Source organism: Liolophura sinensis, chromosome 1 (assembly GCF_032854445.1).
Source record: "Liolophura sinensis isolate JHLJ2023 chromosome 1, CUHK_Ljap_v2, whole genome shotgun sequence".
Lineage (NCBI taxonomy): Eukaryota > Metazoa > Mollusca > Polyplacophora > Chitonida > Chitonidae > Liolophura > Liolophura sinensis.
This window is the reverse complement of record NC_088295.1, coordinates 54,081,201-54,097,390: the sequence shown is the minus strand read 5'-3', so window position 1 is coordinate 54,097,390 and position 16,190 is coordinate 54,081,201. Positions and strand designations below refer to the sequence as shown.

At 39.0% G+C, this 16,190-nt stretch overlaps 1 protein-coding gene across 1 annotated transcript in view; it reads right to left on the bottom strand.

Moving 5' to 3' along the window:
• Positions 1 to 12,152, bottom strand: part of LOC135481814 (spondin-1-like) — a 77,184-nt gene extending 65,032 nt beyond the window's left edge. The window contains exon 1 of the mRNA XM_064761533.1: positions 11,639 to 12,152. The gene's annotated coding sequence lies outside the window, so the exon portion shown is untranslated. The remainder of the gene's footprint in view (positions 1 to 11,638) is intronic.
• Between the last annotated feature and the right edge of the window lie 4,038 nt (positions 12,153 to 16,190).

The window sequence follows — 16,190 nt, the reverse complement described above, 5'->3', positions numbered from 1 at the left end:
ACATTAATGTGGCACTCCAGCAGTGAGCCCTTCTGCTGGTTTACACGTTACACCCAACACGTGAATAGTGCAATGTGACACTTCACAACCCACAGTGTGCCTTCTGCTGGTTTGCGCGTTACAACCAAAACCAAGATGGCACTCCGGCGGTGTGCCCTTCTGCTGGTCTATGTGTCACACCCAACCCCTGAATACTGCAATGTGGCCTCCCATGCCCCAGTAGTGTGCCCTTCTGCTGGTCTACATGTCACATCCAACACATGAATATTACAATGTGGCACCTCACAACCCACCAGTGTGCCCTTCTGCTGGTTTGGGTGTAACACCCAACACCAAGGCGGCACTCCAGCAGTGTGCCCTTCTGCTGGTCTATGTGTCACACCCAACCCCTGAATACTGCAATTTGGCCTCCCATGCCCCAGCAGTGTGCCCTTCTGCTGGTCTACATGTCACACCCAACACATGAATATTACAATGTGGCACCTCACAACCCACCAGTGTGCCCTTCTGCTAGTTTGGGTGTAACACCCAACACCAATGTGGCACTCCAGCAGTGCGCCCTTTTGCGCAATGATTTCCTGGACATTTCAAAAAATGCACTTTTCATTGATTAATTCCCTAGAATTTTCACTTTTGAAATTCTTGTCCTTCCAGTTTCACAACTGAAAGTATATAAAACCCTCATTCAGACAATTAATTCAGTCTCAACGTCAAGGTGTATTTAGGCATTTCAGTTCATTTGATGCTGAGTTGTTTATAGAGCCTTTAGAAACTGAACACTGGAGCATGTACCAAGCTCAGCCAGCTCACAACTCAGATAGCAAAACATCTGGTTTGACACCTGAAATAAGCTGGACAGGATAAAAAGATTCTCTGAGGAAAATGGGTGATCTGTTAAGATTGGAAACCCGAGCCCAGAGTCCTTACTTGACCAGGCAAACATTAGCTGGTCAAGGAACATGGCTGCTCTATCACCTTCACCACAAATCACAGCCCAAGTTAATATTTATTTAATTCTACCAATGTTCTTGGGTTTTATTTTCACCATGGCCCTACCCAGGGATGAAGCCCTGCACTACATCCCCTCCTAAGCTCAGCACTAAAGGCATACAAACAAAGACTAGAAGGGTCACAGTAACACACAAAAAAAGGTTCACCCATGTGTGAATAGGAAATGAATAAATTGTCCACAGAAATGCAAGAAATTCCAAGCAAGCATGAAAAAGAAGGCCAGAAACAGTGAGGGTATCATGTAACTATGATGAAGGTGAGAGGTCAAAGATCATGCGGTCATGCGAGGGTGAGTGTTTGACCTGTAATATTAAACTGGAGAAACCATGCAATGTCAATCAGCTTGTTGAGTCTCTATCAAATCACCTGTGAAGCAACCACAACAACATATGGGCACTCCCAACTGATAAGAAACAATGTGATCGTTCCAATTTCTTTCTTCCAAAGATAAAACCAAAACCTTCAAAACCTTCAGATATTTCTAAAGTGGACTGTAAAATTGCATTTGTTAAAGGATCCATACAAGGGTACATATCTGTAGCATGTTTTAATTTAAAGTTACCATTACTTCTTGTGAAAATGACCTTTAAATGATTTGTTTGTGTCGACCATTTAAGATGCAAGCTCCATAAAACTGTGCAAACTATTTCGCTACGTTCTCTCAGAATGTTTCAAGATATTAAATTTAGAGGCGGCTGAAAAGGTCAAAGAATTAGGGTATGTAACATGTTTCAGTTTAAACTTACGACATTAGAAATGTCTGCAAAATATTCAATCTCTGCTAGTTACCAGGTAATTATTTCATTGCTAGAACATTACACTCGGTATATTTATTTAGCCATCATAACAAAACAAACATATTTACCCTAAATACAACTATAGTATAAATATTTATAAACTGGTGTAAATCCCCTTTGTAAGTCTGAATACATTCTCTGTTTTACCACGTTACCATGACAATCATGAATCAGACAGTTCCAACAGCCAAATCATATCTCTGTTCTAGGATGCTTTGAAATGATAATTTTTTGTGATTGCTATCTACGTCTGCAAATACTAAAAGTGTACTGTGGCGAGTGGGCTTTAATCGTCTGGGCTGCTGTGTGTACTAGATGCCACACAAGACCCTACACATAGGTTGTATAGGGCTGCCATACTGCATGGTACATAGACTATATAGTATCAGGTCCCAGAACTAATGTCTCTGTCCCACAGACTTCAATGTGTCAGGTTACAACATAATCATAAGACAACCTAAACTGAAAGAGGATATCCGCCACACACTGATGATGTATGTACAAGTAAGTGGTTGTTTGAATAAACACCTTGAATGTGGGATATTTCTTACCAGGCCACAGCCCAGGCTGTATCATACTCATATCGGGGTAATATCCAGCTTTACTGTCCCACAGAATTTCAAATGAAATAAATAGATCCCTTACATACCGTTATATTTATAATTAACCTAAACGAATTACACATATAGATAATATATGTATTTATTAAATTAAGTGCTGCTCTACGCTATAAATGCAGAAGAACTATGCTAGAATCTGATATCAAAATACCTGCCATCATCATACTAATAAGCCAAAAACCATTCCAAATGAGGTTTGATAGGCTTTTAATTTGTTAGTCTTTTAATAGCGGGGTAAATCACACAAAGTTTAAGCATGTATAACATATATAATGTTATAAACAACAAATATGTGTAGTTTTATGGTTATAACAATTCAGACTGTGTGGAGGTTCCTTTACTGGCACTAATGAATGTGCAGAAATTATGGGTGTTAGTAACAGTGTGAACCGCACTGAAAATGCTGTGTGGTGCAAGATGAGGGTCTGACAGGACAACCTAAGAAGGCGAGGGCATTTAGGACAATGTAAACTAAGATCAGTGATTAACCCATGGATAGCAGTGGTCAATGGGTCAGTTTCACACTGACCATGCATACTCAGCTCACTTTAAAATCTACTCAAAATGTAAATGAGACCGGACAATGCCATCTGGTTGGTATTCCAGTGTCCTAGCTGGGACAACAGAATTGTTTTTCTTGACTTTTGTGTGTGTAGCAGGTCAAAATTTAATACCGAGTCAGAATGCAGATGTGGAATGGGATGCCAGATTCCTTAGAATAGTACACATAGCTTTACAATTATCAGATTTAGGTCCACCACTTTTCAGCGTTAGTTACACATGTTTTATCGTTTTCTGATACTACAGTGACTTTGAAAATAGAGATTCCGAACTGATGCGAAATCCTACCCAACATGAATACACTAAAACCAGTTTCATAATCATTGTGTCAAGTTTTCATGGTTTTTATTTTTGTCAGTTAAGTGATATCACTGAACACGAAAGAACTTTTATGATTTTTGTCTGCATGAATGCCATGCCTTTTACAAAGGAAAGTGGGCGCCAGAAGAACAAATGCCAGAAGAAAATGTTCAATGATATATTTGATCCAGAATTACTAACAAAAGTTTTATACAGCTTAAATTTGCATACAGTTTTCTTAAATTCTAAACTATATACATGTGGAAAAAGAAAAGAAAAACAGGAAACAGAAAAGTACTGAGTCTCACTTTCAAAATGCCTTCACACAGTTTGATGATCCCAAACTGTCTAGAACAACTCTGTCTAGAGTTGTGAATAAATATGTAAAGTATTTGTAGCTTGAGGTGAAATGTGGGCCCTGTTGTACTTCATTACCTACCACTGTAGATTTATTTCTTAAACCAGCAATTAATTACTACGCCTTTGTGGGCAGGGATAAGAGAAAGCATGTGCTCAGTGACCCGTCCCATCTCGTCCCACCAAGCTCCGTCTTACCTACCCCTCCCCGCTGAACATGGTGACACCTGTTGTGACCCGTCGATAACTACTGCCAATTACCTACACTTTTCTACCTGCTTACCTCTGACTCATTAACATAATCTGACAATTTTCTCCAACACCAATGGATTTCTAATTTCTAATGTGCCAGGTAGGTGTCAGTTTAACCTTTGAAAACATCCCTGCCCTGTCAGTGACTTGTTTCATAAAAATCACGCATGAATACAAGCAGCGTTGTATGTATTAGAATAATCATAAACTAAAAGTATAATATAAGAGATTTATGTTTCAATTCAAACAAGACCACACAGGGCTAAATGTAAAATTTTATGTACCAGTCAGGTAAATTGTTGTTGTACATTTTATATGTTATATATGATTTGAAGGATTAAAATACTTATTTTATATAAAACTGCATTTTTTAGAGTTTCCGACAGATGCTGTACATTACAAAAAAGCACTGGGATTACACATAAATACTCTATGACAGTATAAATAATTGTCATTTCACATGTATGTAAAACTAGACACTTCATCATATATATTACATATTTCTGATTAGCTATAGACACTGTCACAGAAACCTAAATAAACACTTTGTGTTCACCTTAAAAACAATTCTTTATCTGACAGCTTATCTAGTCATCAAGATTACAGCATCTTATGTTGATTACTAATTCATGCCTAGAACGTTTTTTGTCAAAATAGTGCATTTGCATCAGCTTTTATTTTTGTAACTTGGTTACAATTGACATAGCATATTACCAGCTTATTACAAATATATATATATATATATATATATATATATATATAGATACGACTTCATTAGTGCCATGTTTTGTCAAAATTACCTTCACTTTCTTGATATAAACTGTCACACGATAAACGTCCCATTCAATGGGTAACCTTACCTGAAGCAACTTTGTCTGTCATGTATTGTTTATTTCTGCAGTTGTGATGACATTAAGAGGGCAAACTAAAGTAGCATATTACACATGCGTTGTCAGAGAATAATGGACAACTTGGCATAAACCCGAGTCAACACTGCATGAAAACTGTACAATTAGAAACACTGAATGGCTCGATCTTATGTAAAATTACCATCATAAAATGTCTCTTCTGAAAACCTCACAAAACTTTGGTAACTAATTAAATTTGAAAAATATTAAACAATTATACCATTCATTGTGTCCATGAACTCCTGGCAATATGTCTACATGTAGTAATTTATGCTTCCTAGCTGCTAATATTACAATGTTGTAACAAACAGCTTAATTAATTAAGCTTGATAAATTCGTTTGAATTTTGGTTGCATGCAGTTTTACATTCTCTGAGCATAATGCCATCGAAATATTTATATCAGCGATCAGTGTTATAGATGAATGTGTCAAATAATTACACACAGTGGTTAAATACAGGCCTGCCTTATAAATGTGCTAGCATTTCTTATCTGCACAATTTAACCACTGCTGTTCGCTATACATCTACATGTAGGTGTCAAACTAAACTGGATGTATTGTGTGAATGAAAACATCATATTTCGTCGCACTGCGGGGTAAATGAAGTGGATCGTTGTCATTGGAGGCCTGTCAGCAGGGAATCGGGAATGCCTTGGCTCATGAGAAGCCTTCAGGAGAACCCAACACAAACAGGGCGCACTTAAGTCATGTCAGCCCTTACAGTCTTTTACCCTGGCCCACTGATCGTTTATGATGGGAGGGGGCACCAAACCCACAGGTAAACTCTGCCTAATTGTACCTGTCTGATAATACCGAATGAAACATTTATAGAGCTTGTTCATATTTCTTTGTGCCTGCGTGTATTTCCATGAAGCGTGACTGTGGGATAGGCCATGCTGGCTGTGTGTGGGGACCCATGCCACTACTGTAGGAGAAGTGACAGGCGGCTGGGTGGAGGGAGAAGCTGTGACCAGACACAAAACCTCCCATCTTATCTCTGCTTAACACACTACACTTTCACATTCATCTCACTCTGATCTATAATGTGCTCCCTGACAGTCTCAAATGCTTCTCACTGGCCCATTGTAAGCGGGCTATGATCAACCAAACAAACAAGTTAAAAGCATGAACAATTACAATCTGTACAAGTCACAAGATAAAGAAAGTGAAATGGAAGCGTATGTCAATACTACATGCGCATGTGCTCCTCAGTAAATCCCAACCCTGGCATGACTGGCCCTCAGCACAGCAAACCAAATTCCATCTACAGGAAAGATCATTGCTGAATATACGGTAGCTTGCATGGACGGACTAGCTCCCACACAATCGATCACTGCTGCCCACTTTCTTTAGCTGTTCCCACAAAGAGCGCACACAAAGGTATAATGCTTTAATTTGATGGGTGCCTCATCTGTCAGCGTTTGATGTTGTACAACCTTTTTATAACCCACCATTCCTGACAACACATCTGCCTTTGACAAAAGCACATGTACTTGTGAGTTACATGATCTGGAAACACACAAGCAAGGTTTGAGAAAACACATGTTCCTGGCCCTTTGAGGTTTACCATTAGTGTAACTATATTTCCACAGATCTTACCACAGTGTGAAAAAAAAGGCACTAAATTTATAAAATTTCATCTTATCTGGATGAATAACAACCAATATAGTTTTAAGTTCGATATTACGACAATATGCACAAAACCCCACACATTTCATCATAAATGCGCCCAGTGTTGACATCTGTTTGGTGTCAACTTTGGTAAACACATTTAGTTAGAGTATTTGTGCAAAAATTCCATGTGCAGTGACCCCTGCTTTATGATGGCATGGCTAAGATGGCAGATTAGCATAGCAAGGCAGTTCATTTTCGCTTTATGATCAGATCACAAGGGGCAGATAAACCTTTGAAGTCTATCAGATTTTTCCACCAATCCTGTGACATTCACACATGAATGGCCCCTGTCATATACACCACTATCTGACCACACCAACCATTTTCCTTCTTTGATGTCCTCAACATACTGGTTTACTATCTCTATAAGGTGGCTAAAACATGACCCCAAACCCCAAGCGGATGTCCTGTATTTTCACCACAAATGTATCAGATATAAAATCATATATCTCACTGAACCATCAATATATTTAAGACATGTATACAACCTCCATTTGCATGCTGGAGAGAATGTCCAAGAGAGCAGAGGTTAAAAGTTAGGTGTTCATTTCACTCAGGCAGTACTGAATTAAGGCAAAGTTGGGCTAAACCACTGATACGGCTGGATGTTCAGTTTCATACTAATCACCGTCACTCAAGCACAATAACCTGTCTGGGGTGTAAGTTATTGCCCCTGGGCCATTCCTGGCTCTCTCTGTCTATTACCTGGTAAACACTAATCTTTTGAACATAGGCCAGTGTGACCTAACACAACCCTGTCCTAACAGTAAATGGGTAACCCTAGCACAGGAAATCAACCATACCTACCTGATCAATTAACCTATATGGAAATAATAACCCACAGCTAAAAACTTCACTGCAATATACAACGTTGTTATGATATCTGGAAGAATTCAAAACAGTATGCCATAAGTGCTTGCCTTGTAATTTCTGTTTGCTTTGAGGTAAACTGTGCATGAAGGGCTGCGAGACAGGCAAGGTATACAATATATAACTGTGAATAATAATGTGTTACAGGTCTTGCTCATTTATTAGCTAAGACATGAACAGTAACCACAACGCATTAGCTAACCTATCTTAACCCATCCAGATGTATCAAACTGGCTAATCATTAGAAAAAAATTATTAAAATACATACACACTAATTGCTTTCATATGTCCATGCAGCCTGCCCCACATCAGCGAATTCTCATCTAAACTCCATTTGTTGATATATGTGTATAACGGTATATGGAACTTAATTAACTAATTAACTAAATAACTAATTATTCAGACACTCACAAAACTACATCTTGTATATTAATTTTCTATACAAATACAAACATGTTAATTTAATGTTTCTGTGTTGTCTACAATACATCTCCTTTTTCTTTTGTGTATGTTTCAAAGGCGTTAAATTTTTGAAGGCATAATTTTGCTTGCATGGAAACATTGTATTTCTGGTAAAGTCAATATGCCATGAATCTGACAATTCACCTAATGTATGGTTTTAGCTTGTAATCACCACTGTCTAAAATTAACACACTGCATTTAAAGTTGCCCTTTTCAGCTTAATATGCAAAAATTTTGTTCTTAATGAAGTAGCTACTTAGTGTTACGGCTGTTAACTGTGGAATGCTGGCTTTCTCTCCAGCAATACGCTGGAACGTCTGCCAGCAACCTTCTGACAGTCATGGGTTACCACCGGGCTCTGCCTGCTTTCCTCCCACCATAATGCTGTCCGTCATCGTATAAGTGAAATATTCTCAAGTACGGCTTAAAACACCAATCAAATAAATAAACTGTAGGACTCTCCAAGACAATACTTGATGTCACCTTAACTGGAAAACCTTCAACTGTCAAAAGCATTTCCCTTTATCAAGCAAACCTATGGCCAAAATTCATTCACATTTATGATAGCTGACAGGGCTTTAATGTAGCCTATCTATAGGCTTATGTACCAATAAAATATTTCCACAAGAGCTTTGTAAGCAATTTAACCCCTCTTGCATCAATGAATGCTTTCTTTCCATCAATCTTTTCAATTCATCAGTATTTCACTACAAAAAAGATCACTCTGTTTCATTCTTTATAATAGCAAATGTCTATTAAATACAGATATATCAACATCCAATATCTCACTTGAAGATCACACTGAAAGTATAAAGAAACTCTGAACATGGAATGTCAGCACAGCACTGCATTTATTCATTGCAGTATCTAAAGGTATATTTGCAGCACTCTTAAGGCTGTTGAGTGAGAATACAAAATACAGACGTACTCTAAATACAGACTGGTTGGTTGCGAGGCAGAAAAAGGCAAACTGCCAGGCCTTAGTACCAAGTGTCAGCCAACAAATTAATAGTGACAAGTATTATGAGACATGAAAACCCAGTAAACAGATAGCCCATGGCTGAACATGGGAAGGAATAAATGCAGTAGTCCTGAAGGTAAAAAAAAAAAAATGCTCTCAGTTCTGTCAGAGGGGGCTGAATTCAGAAACACCTGGTGACATATCTTCTTCACTCTGTCCCCTAATTATCTGCCACTTCAAACACACCACTGTTTAACTCTCTTTATATGACCATTACACCTAGAGATGAACTGCTTGACCTCTTTGGCCAAGGAACATCTTCCTTCAAACCCAGACACATTCATGTCATCAGGTTTGCACTTGTTACACAATATGAAGTAACACTTCACTTTTCTCGTCCTACACTGCTGTAAAACACTATGCAAATATAACTGAGGCCGAAATAAACTGTATCAAATTTTTCACACAGAACATTTGTCTAAACTTACATATCCTTAAAAAAGGATCTGTATTCATGTGGAAGTAAATAAAGAGTCCTGGGCACAAGTATTAAATAACATTTTCTTTACTGGTGCTGGTAACTATAAAATGTAGTCCGTCCAAAACATTTTTTAAAACGTTGCATCAGAGAGCTTGAATGAAACCATGTTTAAATACCCTCTGCAGATATGTGGGCTACTATATGTTAACAGAACCCAAACATATCCAAATCCCCCCCCCCCCACCCTCTACCAAAACCTTTCACTGCCCATGTTGTATGGAAGTGTCACAACAAATCAGCAAGTTATCTATCATTGGTACTACAAGCCTAACAGTATTTACCTAATTCTATTCAGTTTACCTCAACTCTATCCAGTTTACCTCAACTCTATCCAGTTTACCTCAACTCTACCCAGGTTACCTAAACTCTATCCAGTTTAACTAAATTCTATGCAGTTTACCTAAACTCTATCCAGGTTGCCTACACTCTATCCAGTTTACCTAAATTGTTTACTTATTAAACAAAAATTAAATTTTAAAATACATTACTTTCTACAAAGTTCAACATGAAGTTATGCATGATCATGCTATTTTATGGCACCTATTTTTTTTCTCACCATTGTCTGAAATTCATGTACATGTAGAAGTAATTTAAGAAACTATTTGATGTATTTTTCCGTAACAATATTTCTTAATATTGAAAGTTATTGTCTCCAACAGCGATGGATGAATACACACTCCTGCAGTCAAACCAGCACCCATAATGAATGCCAATATAGAAACAATGAATTCTTTTGACAATCAAATTGTTGACTGCATGATGTATATGCTAAATGGTGGGGCGTTAAGAGCACTTGGTTTGAGAGTGCAAGCAGTCAGAGACCGAGAATGAGTTGGGTTTGGGTGTTAGAGCAATTTAGCTTTCCACACTTTTCCTCAACCGCCTTCTCTATAACTTTTGGGGCATATCTCATGCTCAGAGTTTGTCTTATGATACATCATACTTCTGAGGTACAGGCAACACTACAGTAAATTTAGACTTCTGTTTTTTCCATTATGCCAGATTGCTCCTAGGGAGAATACACTATACAAACAAAAAGCCATGTGCAGTATTCCTATATTTGCTGCATCTTGCTTTTCTGTGTCAAGTTGTATTGTTCGACACTGATGTGAACTGCACGCCTGTGTAAGTCTTTTCTTCTGAAGCTACTTTACAGCTAGTCACCTTATGCAAAACAATAAATTGTGAGCACACCACAACATCTCTACCTATTGTCGTCAGCATTAACCTTTGAGTTCATTGATGTAGTAGAGGCCTTCTGCTATTTCTGTATCCAGATTTAAAAATACAATTTCAACACTTCAACAGATTCCTGTTACCATTATTTGGCATTACACGAGCCAAATGCACTGAATTCTTTGTATACCCACCAAATGCCCACACATTTTGAAAAAAGTGACAAAATATTGAAATAATAATAGAACAAAAACCCACTTAATTTTCCACAATATTCTGAAAGGAAATAAGGAACCAAGTGTCATTAGCCTTACCACAGCTAAGCAATGTAAAGTCCATACCAGCCTGCTTAGCTGTAATCTTTCATTTATTCAGAAAAAAGTATAATCCCATTTTTACTGACATGAACCAGGGCAATTATATTAATTTCTGATTTTATTAAAACCACTCATTTATAGCCTTTTCTCATTTTAGCCTGTGTGGTAGTTTCATGTGAACACAATCTTTCAGACGACTACATGAAGTCGCGATGGGCGAGACAGCCAACTGTACAAACTCACATATATATATATATATGTGAGCAGAAACAATTTTTGACAGGAATCAAATTATGCTCAAACTAATTCGCTTTAATCACTTGTGACAGCCGTGAATAGCTCAACCATTGGAATTAATGTTATGTATAAAAGAGCTGAGATGTTTATCTTCAAGCCCATCTCTAAAGCTTGGGAGTTCAAAGTTGATAGCCAGGCCGAGTATAGGCAGGCACCTACACATGAGACTTGCTGCTATAAAAGAGAGCACGGGACCGCGTCAGCCGCTAACCAATATACATGTACCACACCGATACGTATTTGTTAGACCCAGCCGCGGCGTATAAAATCACACACTGGTTGAAAATGGTACACGCATAGGCCGATACGGTCGCCATCCGTGAAAAGTATTCCTAGACAATCACTGTGTGATTAACAATCGATTTATTAAACAATATCGATCAATTTGCGTGCCGTGTATATTTATTTAAATTCGGAAAACGTTTAGTTACGAAGACGGTTTTAGTGTGTGCATGATTGAATAATAATAACAAAAGTTAAGTGAAGTTTCGAGGCTGAAAGGCTTGGGGGATTATTTTGACTGGAAACTCTCACCTGTGTACACCTCGCCCGGGATGTAACCGTCGGGGGAGGGTACCCCCAACACTCGTATCCGGAAGCCGTTATCCCCCGGGGGTACGCTGTGCGGTGGTGTGTCGCGGGTAGCGCTCACATATCCGCCGGTGGAATGGCACTCTTTGTCGGTGACGGTGGTGATGGTGATGTCTAACGTGAGCTTGTCTGTCCGTCACGTCATCATCACCATTCGTCAGAAGTAAACACTGTGAAATTATCACCAACAGGTAGAGACGAATATCCCACAACCACATCTTGTCTCTCTCCGGGAAGTTTTATACTTAGTCCCAACTTCTATGTTCTGGTTTCATCGGAAACCATGCGCTTAATTAAATTACAACACTGTGGTAGAATTCCACTCTTTGAACTCCAAACCATGAATTGCCACAGTCCGATGTCAGCGATTTGGCAATTGTTTCCGTTCCTGCTATTATCACATTCTCCAAACGTAAGCCGTTCTTCGCTATCTCACTGCTTTACCGCTAGGCTTGAGATAATCTCAACCTCATGCGTACCAAATGTTTACACACTTTATCGCACGAGCTCCGTTCCGTCACCGCAAATTCCATTGGATAAATACGCCTGATAAAACCACGCCTTCCGCTTTGACTGGCGTCTTGTCTCACGGCACTCTGAGAGAAGTGTCTGTTCTCAACCGAAACCCGCGAGACTGTCACGCCTGCGTATACAGTTCGTCAGATGTATACCTCGTAGGTGAAAATTACCTACAGCATGTCTGAGACGCTGGGGAAAGCCGTGAAAGACAGAAGTATCTATCTGTAAAGTTCGGTAAAAATGAACAGAAAACTCCTACACGCAACTTTTGTTGTCTCGCAATGTCATATGTCAATATGTTAAGAGAACATTCAAAGTTGGCTGACGGTAATGTGTTAATATGCAGAACATAAATTTAACAAAGACGAGGACTGAATGAGGGGATGTTTTAGAGTGTCCCTACTAACAATACAAACAGCAGGACAGTGGCGAGCTAACACTCTTTTGACAGCTGTATTGATAAGAATCTTGTCAGGGTATTTATGGTCTGGTAATTTATGACGGTATACACATGATATCTGGTTAGTGAGGGGATGAAAACCTTTACTACACAAAAGTGATCGTCGTTACAGGAGAAAGTACAGGGTGTCCTTCCGCGACAATGTTGTCGTCACAGTAGAGCGGCGTACCAATATGATATGGCCGCCGTATGATGGCTAGTAAGGCCATCCTGTGTTCCTCTTTCGCGACATCCCGATTTTACTATACGAGGTACGCGACATTCCGACTCGATTAAGCGACACCTCCATTCTAATACGAGACATTCCGATTTGACAGCGCGACATCCCTGTTTTATCATACGAGGTACGGGACATCCGGATTTTACTTCACGAGGTACGCGACATCCCGATTTTACTATACGAGGTACGCGACATCCCGACTCGATTACGGGACATCTCCATTCTAATACGCGACATTCCGATCTGACAGCGCGACATCCCGTTTTTACTATACCAGTAACGCGACATCCCAAATGACAACGCGACACCTCGATTTTATTGTAATAAAGAAACCTGTGCTCAATGAAAAATTGGGACACAGTGAGACATCTATGACAAAAAAATCATTTTTTTTTTTTTTTTGGGTCATTTCACATTTTCCAACACCGTAGCTTTGTCCGGTGTCACTTGGTACAGGTTTCACTTTGGCAGTTTGTTGGTTTGGTGATTTGTCGCTTTGTTCCATTTCGCTTTGTCGAGTATGCTCTCATCGTCGTCGAGTTGTTGCATTGAAGAGTTAGATTTTCTCTTTGCCGGGCGAAGGAATAAACCCAGGTAAACACACACTTGATGGTCGTTACTGGCTATCATAGCCAACCGACTGTTCAGAAAATATTGTTTATATCTACGGGACAATCTGTACACCACTGTGTGTGGCTCTATTTCAAGAGCTTGCCTTTCTCTGGAATACCCCAGCATGCGTGCTGTTGTTACAGTGTCTCGTGTGCAAATGTTACGGCACAGCTTTACGATAAGGAACTGGAGCAATCGCTGCTATATTGTGTTGTAGAAATGAGATATGGCAGAGAGAGATCAGCTTCACTTGTTTCTGGGTGTGCAGAAAATTGACACTTAGATAAGGTTGTTCACTGGTGTAGGAAGATTATTCGGAAAAGCATAGTCAATTCATTCATTTTTAAATTGATATAGTCCAGATTTTGGACTTTATTTCCAGTATATTAGTATGGCATATAGTAAAACAAAAGTATGGTCTTCGTCACTTGTGACGATGTATCCAGTTAGTATGATTTTCCTAAAAAAAACCCAGTAAGTCCAGTTATTTTCAGTAAAACTGCATTTTAAAATATTTCACTCTAACGGTTTCTTCTTGTCTTTTACCATGAAATTATACATGTTTTATTACAACAAATTTCCCCAGACATCTCGATTTTTTCTTTGTTCTCCTTTCTTTTCGGTCCGTTTCAGGACAAGTTGTCATACCAAACCCTGAGTATTTATTTTCTTATATGTGTGGATTTCTTTGTTGATTCCGTGCCATAGAATATTCTGCCTAGAGATATTACTGAAAATTTTGCTGGGACTACTCTGTGGCTGTAAGACAGGAGGTTTGTCAGACACCTAGCTGAAGTCGGTGGTTTATACCCGAGGCATTCCGTACATAAACCCGACCATCGTCATGTTAAGAGAGAAAAAAATTAGTAAGCCGTTAAACACCAGTCCTGCAAGTAAATAAATATATAAATAAATATTTGTTGATTTGCGCCATACACCGTGTATATGAAGAACGTCTCACCTACAGACTGCTTCGCAAGTGACAATATTTGTATAAATGTAGATGTCTATGAAGTTGTTCAGTAAACATCCGTGTTTACGAAAATTAATCGAGTCGAAGACTTGATGTGATGTGTATATTTGGGAGAAGTATAAATTAAGGAGTTTGTCTTTTATCCCACATGCACTTCATTATATGAGGCCATGTGTTTGAATCACAGAAGTTCTGTTCAGTGTATATGTCAGGTTTTAAATGAGATTTAGTGTTCTGTGTATATACATATGCCTATTTGCGATCCTTCCCCTGCGGTCGTGTACGTGAGAAGGTCTGCCAGTAACCCGCAGATCGTCGTGTGTTTCCTCTCACCATAATACTGGCCGCTGTCGTATTAGTGAAATATTATAATATAAGTGCGGCGTGAAACATAGGATGCAGAAGAATATACAGACATCACCACAGTCCTCAAATTTCACCGACATCAAAAGCATCCAATTTAGTCTAGGCTAGATCCCACAATAGTCCTGCATGGGTAATAATCACATCATATGCAATTTTACATATTATATATGCCCTACGGAGGCCAGGGCTGTATAGGCGAATTTATGTTGCAAAATTGTGTGACAGTTCATTGAGCCTTCTTACATACAGCGACATCTCGCTGACCAGCGAAAATGCCCGTGACATATGGTGACGTTACCCCTCTGATATTCCGCTCGTGATGTAGAACTGAATGACCATCTCAATTTCAATAACCTGTGGATGTTTCCCCCGTGGCCGGTTTCCTCCAACCATACTGCTGGCCGCCGTCGTATTCCAGAAATATTCTAAAGTGTGGCGTAAATGATAATCTTACTGAATGGTGCAGCTGTAAGGCAACGCTTGCTTGCAACTAAACAATGTAATGATTTCAAGAAATTTATTGGAAGACTGAAAGGGGTCTCAACCTTAGAACAAGGGCCTCGAGCATATGACATAGCGGTCTCCAGCATATGAAAGGGGTCTCAACCTTAGAACAAGGGCCTCGAGCATATGACATAGCGGTCTCCAGCATATGAAAGGGATCTCAACTTCATGACAAGGGACGCGAGCATATGACATAGGGGTCTCGGGCATATGAAAGCGGGTTGGAGCTCATGAAAGGGATCTCGTGCACATATGAAAGAGGTCTCGAGTTTATGAAAGCGTTCTCGGGCTTATATATGAAAGGGATATCTCGAGATAATACAAGACGAATTATGGTCTCTATGGCTCACGATAAGGGCATTAAGCTTTTTTAGTATTTTCAAGCTTATGGATGTGATTTAGAACTTACGATAGTGATCATAACCATTTCATCGCCCTAAAATTTGATTACATCATTTGCTTCATAATGTTACGCTTACGCCCAACATACTGCCTTTACACTCTCTTAAAACTGAAATGTTGGATATAACTTAAATATACTGTTAAAGCTAACATTTTGGCAGTGGTGTGGGATAGAAATGTTTTGATAATGTTATATAAGTTAACGCCAACACTTTCCAAAGTGTTAGAAACTTAAAACTATGCAAAACGCTTGGAAAATGTTGCAATATGACTCTATCCTTTGTCAAATTAACACTTTTTGGTGCTGTGTTTCACATGATAAATTTTAAAAGTTTTATAAAAGTAACATTATATTGCAGCTTGAAAACAATCATTCGCGGCGTAGCATGTTTCACATTTTAACATGTGTCATTTTAACCTGGGAAGAGCATCCAATGCT